This window comes from Heterodontus francisci, chromosome 33 (assembly GCF_036365525.1).
Source record: "Heterodontus francisci isolate sHetFra1 chromosome 33, sHetFra1.hap1, whole genome shotgun sequence".
NCBI lineage: Eukaryota > Metazoa > Chordata > Chondrichthyes > Heterodontiformes > Heterodontidae > Heterodontus > Heterodontus francisci.
In genome coordinates this window covers 45,706,608-45,720,044 of record NC_090403.1, presented here as the reverse complement: position 1 = coordinate 45,720,044, position 13,437 = coordinate 45,706,608, and the positions used below count along the sequence as shown (strand labels likewise).

At 44.5% G+C, this 13,437-nt stretch overlaps 1 protein-coding gene and 1 long non-coding RNA gene across 5 annotated transcripts in view; one reads left to right on the top strand and one right to left on the bottom strand.

Annotated features, from left to right (window-relative positions):
• The window catches only part of LOC137348165 (uncharacterized), a 29,860-nt gene extending 22,675 nt beyond the window's left edge, over nt 1-7,185 (bottom strand). For all 3 annotated transcript variants that reach the window (XR_010969082.1, XR_010969083.1, XR_010969084.1), the window contains exons 1-2: nt 6,874-7,185; nt 6,533-6,766 (exon numbers count right to left, since the gene is read on the bottom strand). This is a non-coding gene — a long non-coding RNA (uncharacterized lncRNA). The remainder of the gene's footprint in view (nt 1-6,532; nt 6,767-6,873) is intronic.
• Nucleotides 7,186-12,862: 5,677 nt separating this feature from the next.
• Nucleotides 12,863-13,437, top strand: part of LOC137348163 (NGFI-A-binding protein 1-like) — a 48,393-nt gene continuing 47,818 nt past the window's right edge. The window contains exon 1 of one of the 2 annotated variants that reach the window (XM_068013454.1): nt 12,863-13,267. The gene's annotated coding sequence lies outside the window, so the exon portion shown is untranslated. The remainder of the gene's footprint in view (nt 13,268-13,437) is intronic. The other variant, XM_068013456.1, reaches the window with a different exon arrangement.

The following is a 13,437-nucleotide window of genomic DNA, read 5'->3' as shown; positions in this document are numbered from 1 at the left end:
CAAAAGCACTACCACTGAGTCAAGACTGACACATAACAATCAGTAACAATTTAAAGTCAACCTCTTCAAAATATAAAGAGACAATAATCAGTAATTCCACACATTTGTGGCCTGCACTTGTCTCTCACACTCTCTAACCTGACAACAGGTGTTCTTTCGGCAACACCTGCGTAATCCCAATGGCAAGGGTCAAGAAAAAGGGAGAGAAACAATTAATTTGAACACCAATGTAATTATTTAAATTATTTACTTTTTAAGAATTGATCACCTTGGTTGATTTTAAGCATCCGTTTAACTTTTTTAAACCATTTTTCCTTTCATTTAATATGTTTTAGGGTTGGCCGTGGGTCAGGGGTCAGGAAGCCAGTGCTGAGGCCAAAGGCTGAGGCTGGGCGAATTGCAGCCAACAGGATCAGAGGAATGGAACAGGACTGAGACTATCTGGGAACACGGCTGAAGTACCTGGGAATGGAGCTGAGCACCGAAAAGCCAGATTGAAGACCTGTCACCCTGTTTTCCCTGTCACTGCACAGCCCAGGGCACAGAGCAAATGGCAACTGGCATGTATAATCATGTGATCAATAATACAGGGACACTTGACTATTCCAACACACTCCTGGCTGGCCTCCCACGTTGTGCCCTCTGCAAACTTCAGGTCATCCCAGACTCTCCTGCCTGTGTCCTAACTCGTGCCAAGTCCCATTCTCCCATCACCCCCTGTGCTGGCTTCCCTATATTGGTTCCTGTTAAGCAAAGCTTCACTTTCAAAATGCTAACCCTTGTTTTCAAATCCCTCCGTTGTCTTGTCCCTCCCTATCTCTCTAATCTCCCCCAGAACTACAACCCTCTGAGATATCTGTGCTCCTCTAATTCTGGCCTCCTCAGCATCCCCAATTTTAATTGCTCCACCATTGGTCACCATCCTTTCAGCTGCTGAGACCCTAAGCTCTGGAATCTCCTCCCTAAACCTCTCCGCCTCTCTACCTCTCTTTCCTCCTTTAAGATGCTCCTGAAAACCTCTTTGCGGAATCTTTTGATCATCTGCCCTAATATGTGGCTCAATCTCAAATTTTGTTTGATAACACTCCTGTGAAGCACCTTGGGATGTTTTACATTAAAGGCGCTATATATACATGGGGAGGCAGTGGCGTAGTGGTAATGTCACTAGACTAGTAATCCAGAGCCCAGGATAATGCTCTGGGGACATGGGTTCAAATCCCACCATGGCAGATGGTGAAATTTGAATTCAATTAATAAATCTGGAATTAAAAAGCTAGTCTCATGGTGACCATGAAACCATTGTTGATTGTTGTAAAAACCCATCTGGCTCACTAATGTTCTTTAGGGAAGGAAATCTGCTGTCCTTACCTGGTCTGGCCTACATGTGACTCCAGACCCACAGCAATGTGGTTAACTCTTAAAAAGTGCCCTCTGAAATGGCAATGGCACTCAGTTCAAGGGCAATTAGGGATGGGCAATAAGTGCTGGCCTAGCCAGTGATATCCACAAATCAATAAAAATAAGTAATTAATGGAGACTAATGAAATGTACAGCAATTACATACAATTTTTTTTTACTTAAGTGGATTAACATTGAAACATGTAGCTCAGGAATGTTAACAAGAAATGCAGGTCTGGCAGCAGAGAGAAGCAGAGTTAACGTTTCAGGTCAGAGACCCTTCTTCAGAACTGGCAAATATTAGAAATGTAAAAGGTTTCAAGCAAGTAAAGCGGAGGTGGGGCAAGAGATAACAAAGGTGAAGGTGTTGATAAGACAGGGTCACAAAGAATAACTGATCAGAAGGTCATGGAACAAAGGCAAACAGGATATTAATGTTGTGCTTAAACACAAAGCGTTAGTAAAGAGAGGGTGTGAATGACTGTAACGCACAAGGCACTCCAAGCACAAACATAAAAAAACACATTAAAAAAAAACCAAAGCAGTGGGTAAGCACAGTGGAAACAAACTAAACAAACTGAAAAATCTAAAATAAAATAACCAAATAAAAAAAGGAAAAAGAAAAAAAAGAGAAAAAAATAACTAAGCATAAAAAGGGGGACCCGTCATGCTCTGAAATTATTGAATTCAGTGTTCAGTCTGGCAAGGAATGTTCGACATATCCCACAAAAAGACAGGCATAACTGGGACCCGTGCGGGTACCCATAGCAAAACCTTTTACTTGGAGGAAGTGAGTGGAGTTGAAGGAGAAGTTGTTCGATGTGAGAACAGGTTCAGCCAGGAGGGTGGTGGTGGATGGGGACTGGTTGGGCCTCTGTTCAAGGAAGAAGCAGAGAACCCTCAAACCGTCCTGGTGGGGGATGGAGGTGTAGAGAGATTGGACGTCCATAGTGAAGAGGAGGCGGGTTAGGGCCAGGAAACTGGAAATTGTTAAAATGATGTGGGGCGTCAGAAGAGTCATGGATGTAGGTGGGAAGAGACTGGACCAGGGGAGAAAAGATAGAGTCAAGACAGGAAGAAATAAGTTAAGTGGGGCAGGAACAGGCTGAAACAATGGGTCTGCCAGGACAGTCCTGTTTGTGGATTTTGGGAAGGAGGTAGGAGCGGGCTGTCCGGGGTTGCGGGACTATGAGCTTGGAAGCTGTAGAGGGAAGATCTCCAGAGGAGATGAGATCAGTGACAGTTCTGTGGACAATAGCTTGATGGTCGGTGGAGGGGTCATGGTCCAGAGGGAGATAGGAAGAAGTGCCTGAGAGTTGGCGCTGAGCCTCTGCAAGGTACAGGTCAGTACGTCATACAACAACAGCACCACCCTCATCTGCAGGTTTGATGACAATGTCGGGCTTAGACCTGAGAGAAAGGAGTGCGGCAAGTTCAGAGGGGGGCAGGTTAGCGTGAGTGAGGGGGGCAGAGAAATTGAAACGGCCGATGTCTCACCGCCAGTTTTCAATGAAAAGATCAAGAGCGGGTAAGAGGCCAGACACTTCCCTTCCCTTCCTCGACTTCTCTGTCTCCATCTCTGGGGATAGGCTGTCTAGGAATATTTATTATAAGTCCACCGACTCCCACAGTTACTTCAACTACACTTCTTCACACCCTGCCTCCTGTAAGTACTCCATTCCATTCTCCCAGTTTCTCCGTCTCTGACGCATCTGCTCTGATGATGCTACCTTCCATGACAGCGCTTCTGATACGTCTTCCTTTTCCCTCAATCGAGGATTCGCCCCCAACTTTGGTTGACAGGGCCCTCAACCGTGTCTGGCCCATTTCCCGCAGCTCTACCCTCACCCCTTCCCCTCCCTCCCAGAACCACAACAGAGTTCCCCTTGTCCTCACTTTCCACCCCACCAGCCTCCAGTTCCAAAGGATCATCCTCCGCCACTTCCGCCACATCCAGCGTGATGCCACTACCAAATGCATCTTCCCCTCCCTTCCCCTGTCAGCATTCCGAAGGGATTGTTCCTTCCACGACACCCTTGTCCACTCCTCCATTACCCCCACCACCTCGTCCCCTTCCCACGGCACCTTCCCCTGCAATCGCAGGAGGTGTAATACCTGCCCATTTACCTCCTCTCTCCTCACTATCCAAGGCCCCAAACACTCGTTTCAGGTGAAACAGTGATTTACTTGTCCTTCTTTCAATTTAGTATACTATATTTGCTGTTCACAATGTGGTCTCCTCTACATTGGGGAGACCAAACGCAGGTTGGGTGACCGCTTTGCGGAACAGCTTCACTCAGTCCGTAAGCATAACCCCGAGCTTCCGTTTGCTGGTCATTTCAACACACCCCCCTGCTCTCATGCTCACACCTCTGTCCTGGGATTGCTGCAGTGTTCCAACGAACATGAACGCAAGCTTGAGGAACAGCATCTCATTTACCGATTAGGCACGCTACAGCCTGCCGGACTGAACATTGAGTTCAATAATTTCAGAGCATGACGGGTCCCCTTCTTTATGCTTAGTTATTTTTTCTTTTTTTTTTCTTTTTCCTTTTTTATTTGGTTATTTTATTTTAGGCTTTTCAGTTTGTTTAGTTTGTTTCCACTGTGCTTACCCACTGTTTTGGTTTTTTAATGTTTTTTTTATGTTTGTGCTTGGAGTACTCTGTGCTTTACAGTCATTCACACCCTCTCTGTACTAACGCTTTGACTTTCAGCACACCATTAACATACCGGTCGCCTTTGTTCCATGACCTTCTGATCAGTTATTCTCTGTGACCCTGTCCTATCAACACCTTCACCTTTGTTAACTCTTGCCCCACCCCCGCTTTACTTGCTTGAAACCTTTTACATTTCTAATATTTGTCAGTTCTGAAGAAGGGTCACTGACCTGAAACGTTAACCCTGCTTCTCTCTACACAGATGCTGCCAGACCTGCTGAGTATTTCCAGCATTTCTTGTTTTTATGTCAGATTTCCAGCATCTGCAATATTTTGCTTTTATTTATCTCAGGAATGTTGTTAGCTTTGACATAGCACTGCATAATAATAGAAAACAGATTAGCCGCAGTTCTTTACACTGTCTACTCAAGACCTCTTATTGTCACATCTTATGATTTTAAAATTTCTGCTCAGAGGCAGACTGAAATTAAACACGACAGATGAGGTTCGCCACCTAATGTTCACTTTTCATCCACGATCGGACTGGAGGAAACCAGAAAGAGAGATTTTCTCAAAATGGCAACTCCCAGACCAGTCATTTTAAAGCATAAAGCTCAGAATATATTCAAGACTGAGGTCAATAAAGCTGAAGACTCTAAGGGAGTCAAGGGATATGGGGATCAAGTGAGAAACTGGAGTTGTAGTTGAGGATCAGCCATAATCTTATTCAATAGTGGAGGAGGCTCGAGGGGCTGAATGGCCTAATCTGACCCGTGCTCCTATTTCGTATGTTTTTTTGCTCATAGAAAAATATCAAATGGCATCAGTCAGTCAGATATTTCTGCATATAGTTTAGGGTTTTGCTATTCAAATATATACAGCTCACTCCTTGGGACATTTACGTTCAAGGCACTATTTCGATGCAAATTGTACTGGCTTAGGTTTCTCCTTTGTGTTGATAAGATCACTGCCTGGTGCTGAATTAAGTCCACGGATCAAGTTAAGACTGTTCCCATTGGCGGAAGGGTCAAGAACCAGAGGACACTGATTTAAGGTGATTGTTTTATGACCGTGCTTCTATTTTTTTTGTTAAGTATATTTTTTGAGGACTCATGTATTTTAGAATTATGGACATTGTCTTATTTGGGAAAACGGAAAAGAATTCCATGGATTTTTTTTTTAACTGGGGTCATTGAAAGGATACTGAGAGGACTTGGTTGTAAACAACCCTTACTGGAAGTCACCAGTCTTCAGATAAATACCCAGCAGGGGTTTTTTGACTTGGAGAAAATGTTTACAGAGAAGTGACAGGTCAAGATTTATTGGGGTCAGGAGGCTTGACCAGAGATTGTTTTTGGTTTTGTTTTGGATAGTCAGTTGGGGTTTGGACAGTGTTCTGAAAGGAGTTTAAGAATCAACCTTCCAAAGAAAGAACCCCCCAGATCAGCCTTATTCCATCTCTTTGAAAAGCCTGCCAGCTTTTCCATCTCTTTGAGAAGCTCTTTGAAGTGAGTGTAAGAAATAGAAAAATTGATGCTGCATTCTTCCTGGAAGGCCTGCCAGAAACCCCTGATGCCACATTTCACCTGGAAAACCTGCCGAACTGATCTTCAACATCACCTGAAGAGAACTGTTCTAGAAAGATCTCAGTGACAGCCATCTATGCGTATTTGGGACGCCAAACCAAAAAAGGGACAACTAACATCTTTCTATATCTTCTCTTTTTTTCTTCAAGAATTAGCAAGTATTTGGCTAAAGCATTCTTTTTTGTCTTCTTTTTGTAACAGAGCTCTAAAAAGAATTTTCTTTTTCAGTTAACCGGTGTATGTGTGAGGGGCTAAAGTTAAAATGGGAACTTTCACATTTCACTCTGTGTGTTAATGCTGTGTTTCATTACTGGTTTTGTCTTGATTTATAATAAACTGCTAATTTTGTTGTTTATTAAAGAAACCTGGTTGGTGTATTTTATTCTGGGATAAAGGGTAGAGTCTATGATTGACCGTATCAGTAACTGGGTAAACATTTAAATATATGTTGTGACCTGTGGAGAAGTGGAACTAGAAAAGACAGTGCACTCCTCCCACCTCGGTCATAACAATTGGCAAAAGAACCAAAGGCAACATGAGGAAAATCTTTTTACACAGTGTGTGGTTAGGATCTGGGATGCACTGCCTGAGAGTGTGGCAGAGGCAGATTCAATTGTGGCCTTCCAAAGGGAATTGGATAATTGTCTGAAGAGAAAAAAGTTTGCAGGGCTATGGGGAAAAGGCAGGGGAGTAGGAAATGCTGAGTCGTTCTTGCAGAGAGCCGGCACAGACACGATGGGCCGAATGGCCTCCTTCGGCAATGTGACATAATTGTATAAGTCCCAAATTAAAGGTTCGGACTGGGTTAGCTGATCTGAGTCAGTGCAGTGGGAAGCACGCTACTATTAACTTCAGCACCGTTGGGCTAAGAAGTGGTTGGAAACTTACCCAATGTTCTTGGTCCTGATTGCTATACAGTGACTCCTGATACATGAGTAAACATTGGGCGAGGACAGGAGTGAGCTCTCTGCGATGCACGGCACAGTCGAACAGCCTGATGGCACTCACCGTACAGGTTCATACGTGAAGAACAGCCTCCTGGCTGTGGCGACAGGCAGCATGTCAAGGAACCCCCGCCACAAACACATCCTGAAACACGTGAGGAGAAAGAGCAAATTTCTTCTTTTGAAAAAAAAAAGTAGAATTAGCACACAATCTGTCACAATACCACAGAACGAGGTAAAAGCTTAGAAGGATAAATAGAAGTTATAAAAGACCAGGAATTTTACCAGAATGTAGTGTACTGTTTATAGTTGCAGAATAATCCTGACTCTCACGTAACAGACCCTGACTGACTGACAGCTTCCCTGTCCCATTGTGCTAGTGAAGCTAAACTAAATATTTCTCATCTCTGATTCACTCCTGGGTCAGCGGTTCCTCTTCCCACGGCTGTACTGCCGACTGATTAGCATGACTAGTTTGAAAGTGCAGATGAGGGAGGAAGTAGGCAGAACATCACACTGCTTGAGCTCAGTGCCATGCACAGGATGCAGTGATGGGTGGGGATTACTCATGCAGAAGGCCACTTGTGCTGCTAATCTTTTCCTGTGCTTTACCACCAAACTAAAGCTTCAAATAACTTCCAACAACTGAGAGCAAAGAGTTGTGCCCACCCTCCTCCCCCGTCCCACCCCCACTGCAACTCCCCCCCCCGCCCCGCCACCCCGACTCCCATCACGCCTACACTGTGCACGTCAGTTCTATCTGGGCCTTTCCCCCCCCCTCCCCCACAAAGCACTGGCATAGATCCAAAAGCTGCTCACTGACGAAAGCCTGGTGTCTGTCTCTCCCTTTGTCTCTCAACGAGGATCAAATATACCAGTTACTTCGGACAATGAGAACATACGGCTGTAAATTGGCACATTATAGACTCAGCCCGAGAAATGTTCACTGGACACGGCAACAAAAATGATTTTTTAATAACTTTTCCTTCTGTCCTTTTTCCTGACACACAGGGTTGCAGCTCCACTGGTGTCTTTCAGTTTCCCTGCCACAGGAGCACTCTTCACTTATCAGCCTGAATCACAGAATCATGGAGTACAGAAAGAGGCCATTCAGCCCATCGTGTCTGTGCCAGTTCTTTAAAAGAGCTCTCCATATAGTCCCACTCTCCTGCGCTTGCATTCCACTTCATAACTTAAGTAAAATTTTTCTTCCTCATATAGCTTCTGGTACCTTTGCCAATTCCCTTAAATTATCTACCCTTCTGTCATTGTGAACAATTTCTCCCTATTAACTCAATCAAAACCCTCCAAGATTTGGAACACTTGTATCTAATCTCCCATTAATCTTCTCTGCTCTAAGGAGAACAACCCCAGTTTCTCTAGTCTCTCCAATGTAACTGAAGCATTTCATCTCTAGTACCATCCCATCCCAGTAAATCTCCTCTACACCCCCTATAAAGCCTTGATATCCTTCTTAAAGTGCGATGCCTAGAATTAACCATCATACTCCAGATGGGGCCTAACCAGGGTTTTATAAAGGTCTAGCATGTGGCTTTAGGTTGCTTTTATACTGTATTTGTACTCTAACGCACTCCTGGCTGGTCTCCCACATTCTAATCTCTTGGGTAAACTTGAGGTCATTCAAAACTCTGCTGCCTTTGTCTTAACTCACACCAAGTCGCAGTTCCCTATCACCCCTGTGCTCGCTGACCTGCATTGGCACCCTAGCAAGCAACGTCTTGATTTTAAAATTTCCACCCTTGTTTTCAAATCCCTCCATAGCCTCGCCCCTCCCTATCTCTGGAATGTCCTCCAGCCCCACAACCCTCTGAGATATCTGCGCTCCTCTAATTCTGGCCTCTTGTGCATCCCTGACTTTAATCACTCCACCATTAGTGGCCGTGCCTTCAGTTGCCTAGGCCCTAAGCTTGGGAATACCCTCTCTAAACCTCTCTGCCTCAGTTTCCTCCTTTAAGATGCTCCTTAAAACCTACCTCTTTGACCAAGCTTTTGGTCATCTGACCTAATATCTCCTTTTGCAGCTCGGTGTCATACTTTGTTTTATAAAGCTCCTGTGAAGCGACTTGGGATGTTTTATTACATTAAAGGCGCTATATAAATATAGGTTGTTGTATGGGACTGGGGAGTGTTGGATGGCTATTTGATGTGAGCGACATTGCAGTCAGGCCCTATCCTATCCTTCCTCAACATTTACAGACACATTTACAGACACATTGCTCCTAGCAGGGAGTTGGGAGTTTTAAGTAATTCTTTTTTGCACTCCCTTGTATAGGGGCACTGACAGGGGCAGCGTTTGCCTTGTGGGGGTTCATTATGGAGCCCTTACATTTTACGAGACAATGATACTACCAACTTAATCTGATGTCAAATCTGCACTTGTATACTTGAAAAGGAAAAGTTTACAGGACCATGGGGAAAGAGCAGGGGAATGGGGCTAATTGGATAGGTCTTTCAAAGAGCCAACACATACACCATGGGCCGAATAGCCACCTTCTGTGCTGTATGATTCTACGTATGATCGTGTTTGAAATAGGTAATATAAAATATAGACATTGACCAGAAGTCACGTCCGAATCTTTCTGATCTCTGTGACCGAGTTCCATACTGGACAGTCCACTTACCCAACTCTGTCTCCTCCTTTAAGACACTCCTTAAAACCTATCTCTTTGACCAAGCTTTTGGTCACCTGCCCTAATATTTCCTTATGTTATTGTCAAATTCTGTTCGGTAACGCTCCTGTGAAGTGCCTTGGGATGATTTACTCTGTTACAGGCGCCATCTAAATGCAAATGGCGTTCTTGTTACCAATTAGGCCGTCGGACATTTCATATTCTGTTTAGCTTTAGTTGTTGACTCTTAAAAAATATTTTTGGGGTGGACTGAAGACAAAAGATAAAGATCGGGGTAAAGTGTTAACTGTACAGGTTTAATTTCATCTGAATGAAATGTCTGCATCTGGTATGCATTCCAAACATGTAACAGTAACTGCTGGGCGTGGGTCAAATCTTACAGATGGTAATCACATTTCAGTGTTGAGGCAGTGAGCATGAGAAAAACTTGTATTTATATAGCACTTTTCACAACTTTACAGCCAATGAAATACTTTTGAAGTGTAGTCTCTGTTGTAATGTAGGAAATGCGGCAGTCAATTAGTGTACATCAGGCTCCCACAAACAGCAATGTGGTAATGACCAGATTATCTATGTTGGTTGAAGGATAAATATTGGCCAGAACGCTGGGGGGAGTTCCCCTGCTCTTCTAAATAGTGCCATGGGATCTTTTACATCCACCTTAGAGCGCAGATGGGGCCTTGGTTTAACGTCTCATTCAAAATACAGCACCCCTGACAGTGCAGCACCCCCTCAGTACTGTACTGGAGTGTCAGCCTAGAATTTGTGCTCAAGTCTCTGGAGTGGGACTTGAACCCCCAACCTTCTGACTCAGAGAGGTGAGAATGCTACCCGTTTGAACCATAGCTGGCACCAGAATCAGGCTGTGATGGCCTCAAGGATTAATCCTCACTGCCGAAGTACCCGTGATGAAAGGATGGCTGGCAGTGATTGTAAATCCATAATCCAGCACAGGTCAGCATCATGGAGAAAATTTAAAAAGCACTTGAAAGGTGAAGGAGGGAGACCATTGTTTGTAGGATTTCCAGCCGTTGGTCTGGCTGCCAGTAGAGATTTGCTATCTCAGCTACAAGACCTGACTTCTGCTCTTGGTTTAATTGCCATTCACACTAAGTGCCTCCTTAGGATGAGGACAGAGGGAAACTGGCTCTACAGCGACACCACAGCAGTTTCTAATAGTGTGACCATGGACTGGCATTGCTAAGAGTCCAGGGGATGAACTCTTCCTTCCTGCTGATCAAAGAATTGGGGGGAAACTGGGGTGGGGGGGGGGGGGGGGGGGGGGGAGGTTAAGAGGGAGGAACTAAGGAACCAAAAAAAATACAAAAAGTAGAAATAATTAAAAATTACAAACTATATTCAATAAAAACTTAAGTGTTGGAAAATATATCTTTTTGTCAATTAGTTCAAAAGAAGAGCCACAAATTGTCCCCCGTCTTTCTTTCTGATGCAGGCATTGCTAATATTTTTCCCTGCTATTTTCAACTGACTGCAACTGTTTGCTTGTCTCTGTCTCCACTTTGTTTCACACTGTACATTAATCTGATCAGGATTTGCAAAGCCAGTGGATTATGGATTTCAAAAATGACTAAAGTCCTTACAAATCTTGCTTCCTTGTATTCTGCCTTTTCTACACTCTCCTTTTCACTGTTTTTTTAGTGTCTTTCTCTGTAAATCTCAATGGCCCCCTCCCCCCAGGTCTAACTGTGCTGTTGTCAGCAGTGAATTCAAACACTGCTATTGATTCATGTGCCTGTTCATGGTGCCTCTCCTACTAAACACACAGGCACACATTCATTCCTGCCCTTGTCTCTGAGTCTGTCTGGGTCTGATGGAAACTTACAGTTCTATCTGTGTATGCCTGAATGCCTGGCACTGTTTCTTGCTTTCTCTCTCTGTCTCTCTGCCTCCTCACTCCCAGCCTGGCTCAGACGTGCTTACATTGTCTGTGCTCGATTGTCTCTCTGGGTCTTGTTCACTCTGTTCCTCCCCCAGCCTGAGGGAAACGCGTCACTATCTCTGAGAGTCTATGCAAAACCACTCAGGGGGTGGGGAAAAACACTCTTAAGGAGGCCCGTGTTACTTGAAAGCACCATATTCATTAGGATCAGATCTCTTTATAAACTTAGATTAAAGAAATATAATGTATATGTCTTTAAACATTATCGACAAAATAAATGAATTTTATACATATTCTACAACATTATAGACAAAATATTCTACAACAGGAAGAATATTTTACTCATATTTTCACCAGGAGTTTAAAAGTAAGATCCCTACAGTTTGATTCGCTTTTTAAAAAAATCAAATATGCTGGAAATACACAGCAGGTCGATTAATGTCTAAAGTAAAGTTTGTGTTTGTTGGGTGCAAACCATCAATACTACACCAATTTGTAAAAAAATATGTACAGTATGAGAACAAATAGTCCCTGGAACTTCATATTTCTTTTTTATCCCAAGTTTTTCCCTCCTTCAAAACTGAAGACAATAATTCACTCTGGGTTCAGCTCTATCGCCCCATGATACCCTCACAGGTGATCATTTTTCATGTGTGTGCCCATATGGAGAGTTTCAGAAGTCGCATCCACACCCAGTCTCCACATCTACAGTCTCTGCATCTTCGGTTACAGGTGACTGCTCAGGGGCGAACCCTTGACGGCTTGTTCAGTTTCTTAAACTGGGGCAGTGCAGTTAATTACTGCATCCAAGTGGAGTTGCCAGCTGGTTTACACAGATTGGTAATGCCCCAACCTGCATCAAGTCCCATTCACCCATCATTGCTGTGTTCACTGACCCCCATTAAGCAACACCTCGATTTAAAAATTTTCATCCTTGTTTTCAAATCCGTCCATGGCCTCGCCCCTCCCTATCTCTGTAATCTCCTCGAGCGCCACAACCCTCTGAGATATCTGCGCTCCTTTAATTCCAGCCTCTTGAGCATCCTCGATTTTAATCGCTCCACCATTGGCGGCCGTGCCTTCAGTTATCTGGGCCTTAAGCTCTGGAATACCCTCCTTGAACCTTTTGCCTCTCTAACTCTTTGCTCCTTTAAAATGCTCCTTAAAACCAACTCCCTTTCTGTCCTAATTTCTCTCCTTATGCAGCTCAGTGTCCTGTGAAGCATTTTGGGATGCTTTACTATGTTAAAGGCGCTACATAAATGCAAGTCGTTGTTGCTGGCTGCCAGTTTTAACCAATGCCCACCACTCTTCAAAAAATAAAATATAACAGTTGAGAAAAATCAATCACTGCGCCGCCTACTAAAAATATCTGCCGGCAACGACTCCAAACAGACAAAACTGGGCTTGGTTGAAAAACCCTACCAAACCCCATGCCCCGACCAACAGCTCGACCCAAATAGGCAACTCAGCACCTACTGGAGACTGAAAAATGACCAGTCAGTGCCCCAGCATCCAGAAAGATGTGGCATTTACAATTCCCCTCCCCATTTGCAGAGTATCTGTTCAGGGCTTGAGGAACCCAAGGGGGTGGGAAATGTTGCAATTTCACACAGCTGAGTGAAATTGCAACAAAAGTAACCAGGGTGAGAGACACTTGCACCAATAACTTTGCTTAAGGTTTTTTTTTTGGGGTGGGGGGGTAATTATTATGCTGGATGTGGGAGGTTTTGATTTTTTTTGCTGGGTTGCATGGACCACCTTAAACGCCTGCAGTGTGACCCAGCTCCCCACCCTCAGAGGGAGCCAGCACCAGGGTGGGGAAGTGCTTTGCAGACATTCACTCTGCACTGTCGCCATTGCTCGTAGCCGCTGCTTTATTTGGGGAACAGTTGCATTGGGTTTTTTTTTGTTGTTGTTGTTACTGCTGTGGACCCTTCCTGTAGCCACCCCACCCCTCACTCCCAGACATCCCCCCCTCCCTCCTCCACCCACACACATCCACCTCCCCCCCCACCCAGCCTCCCTGCCCCAGGCTCGGTAACATTGCAGCCGCCTGCCTCCCCTTTCACTCTGAAGCATAGAAGCCGGAGCAGCGCTGCTCCGTCCATCGGCCGCCTCTATCCAGGTAAGCAGCACCTCCCGAGTACAAGCTTTGAACACTTGGCTTTTAAAATAGAATCTGTAAACCCAATGCATTAATTCCCTGTGCCAAATATTTAGCGTGGGGGAGGGAGGGGAGATCTGATCCCAGATCCTTCCTCCTATTTCTCTCTCTCTCTTTCTTAGAATAGGCAT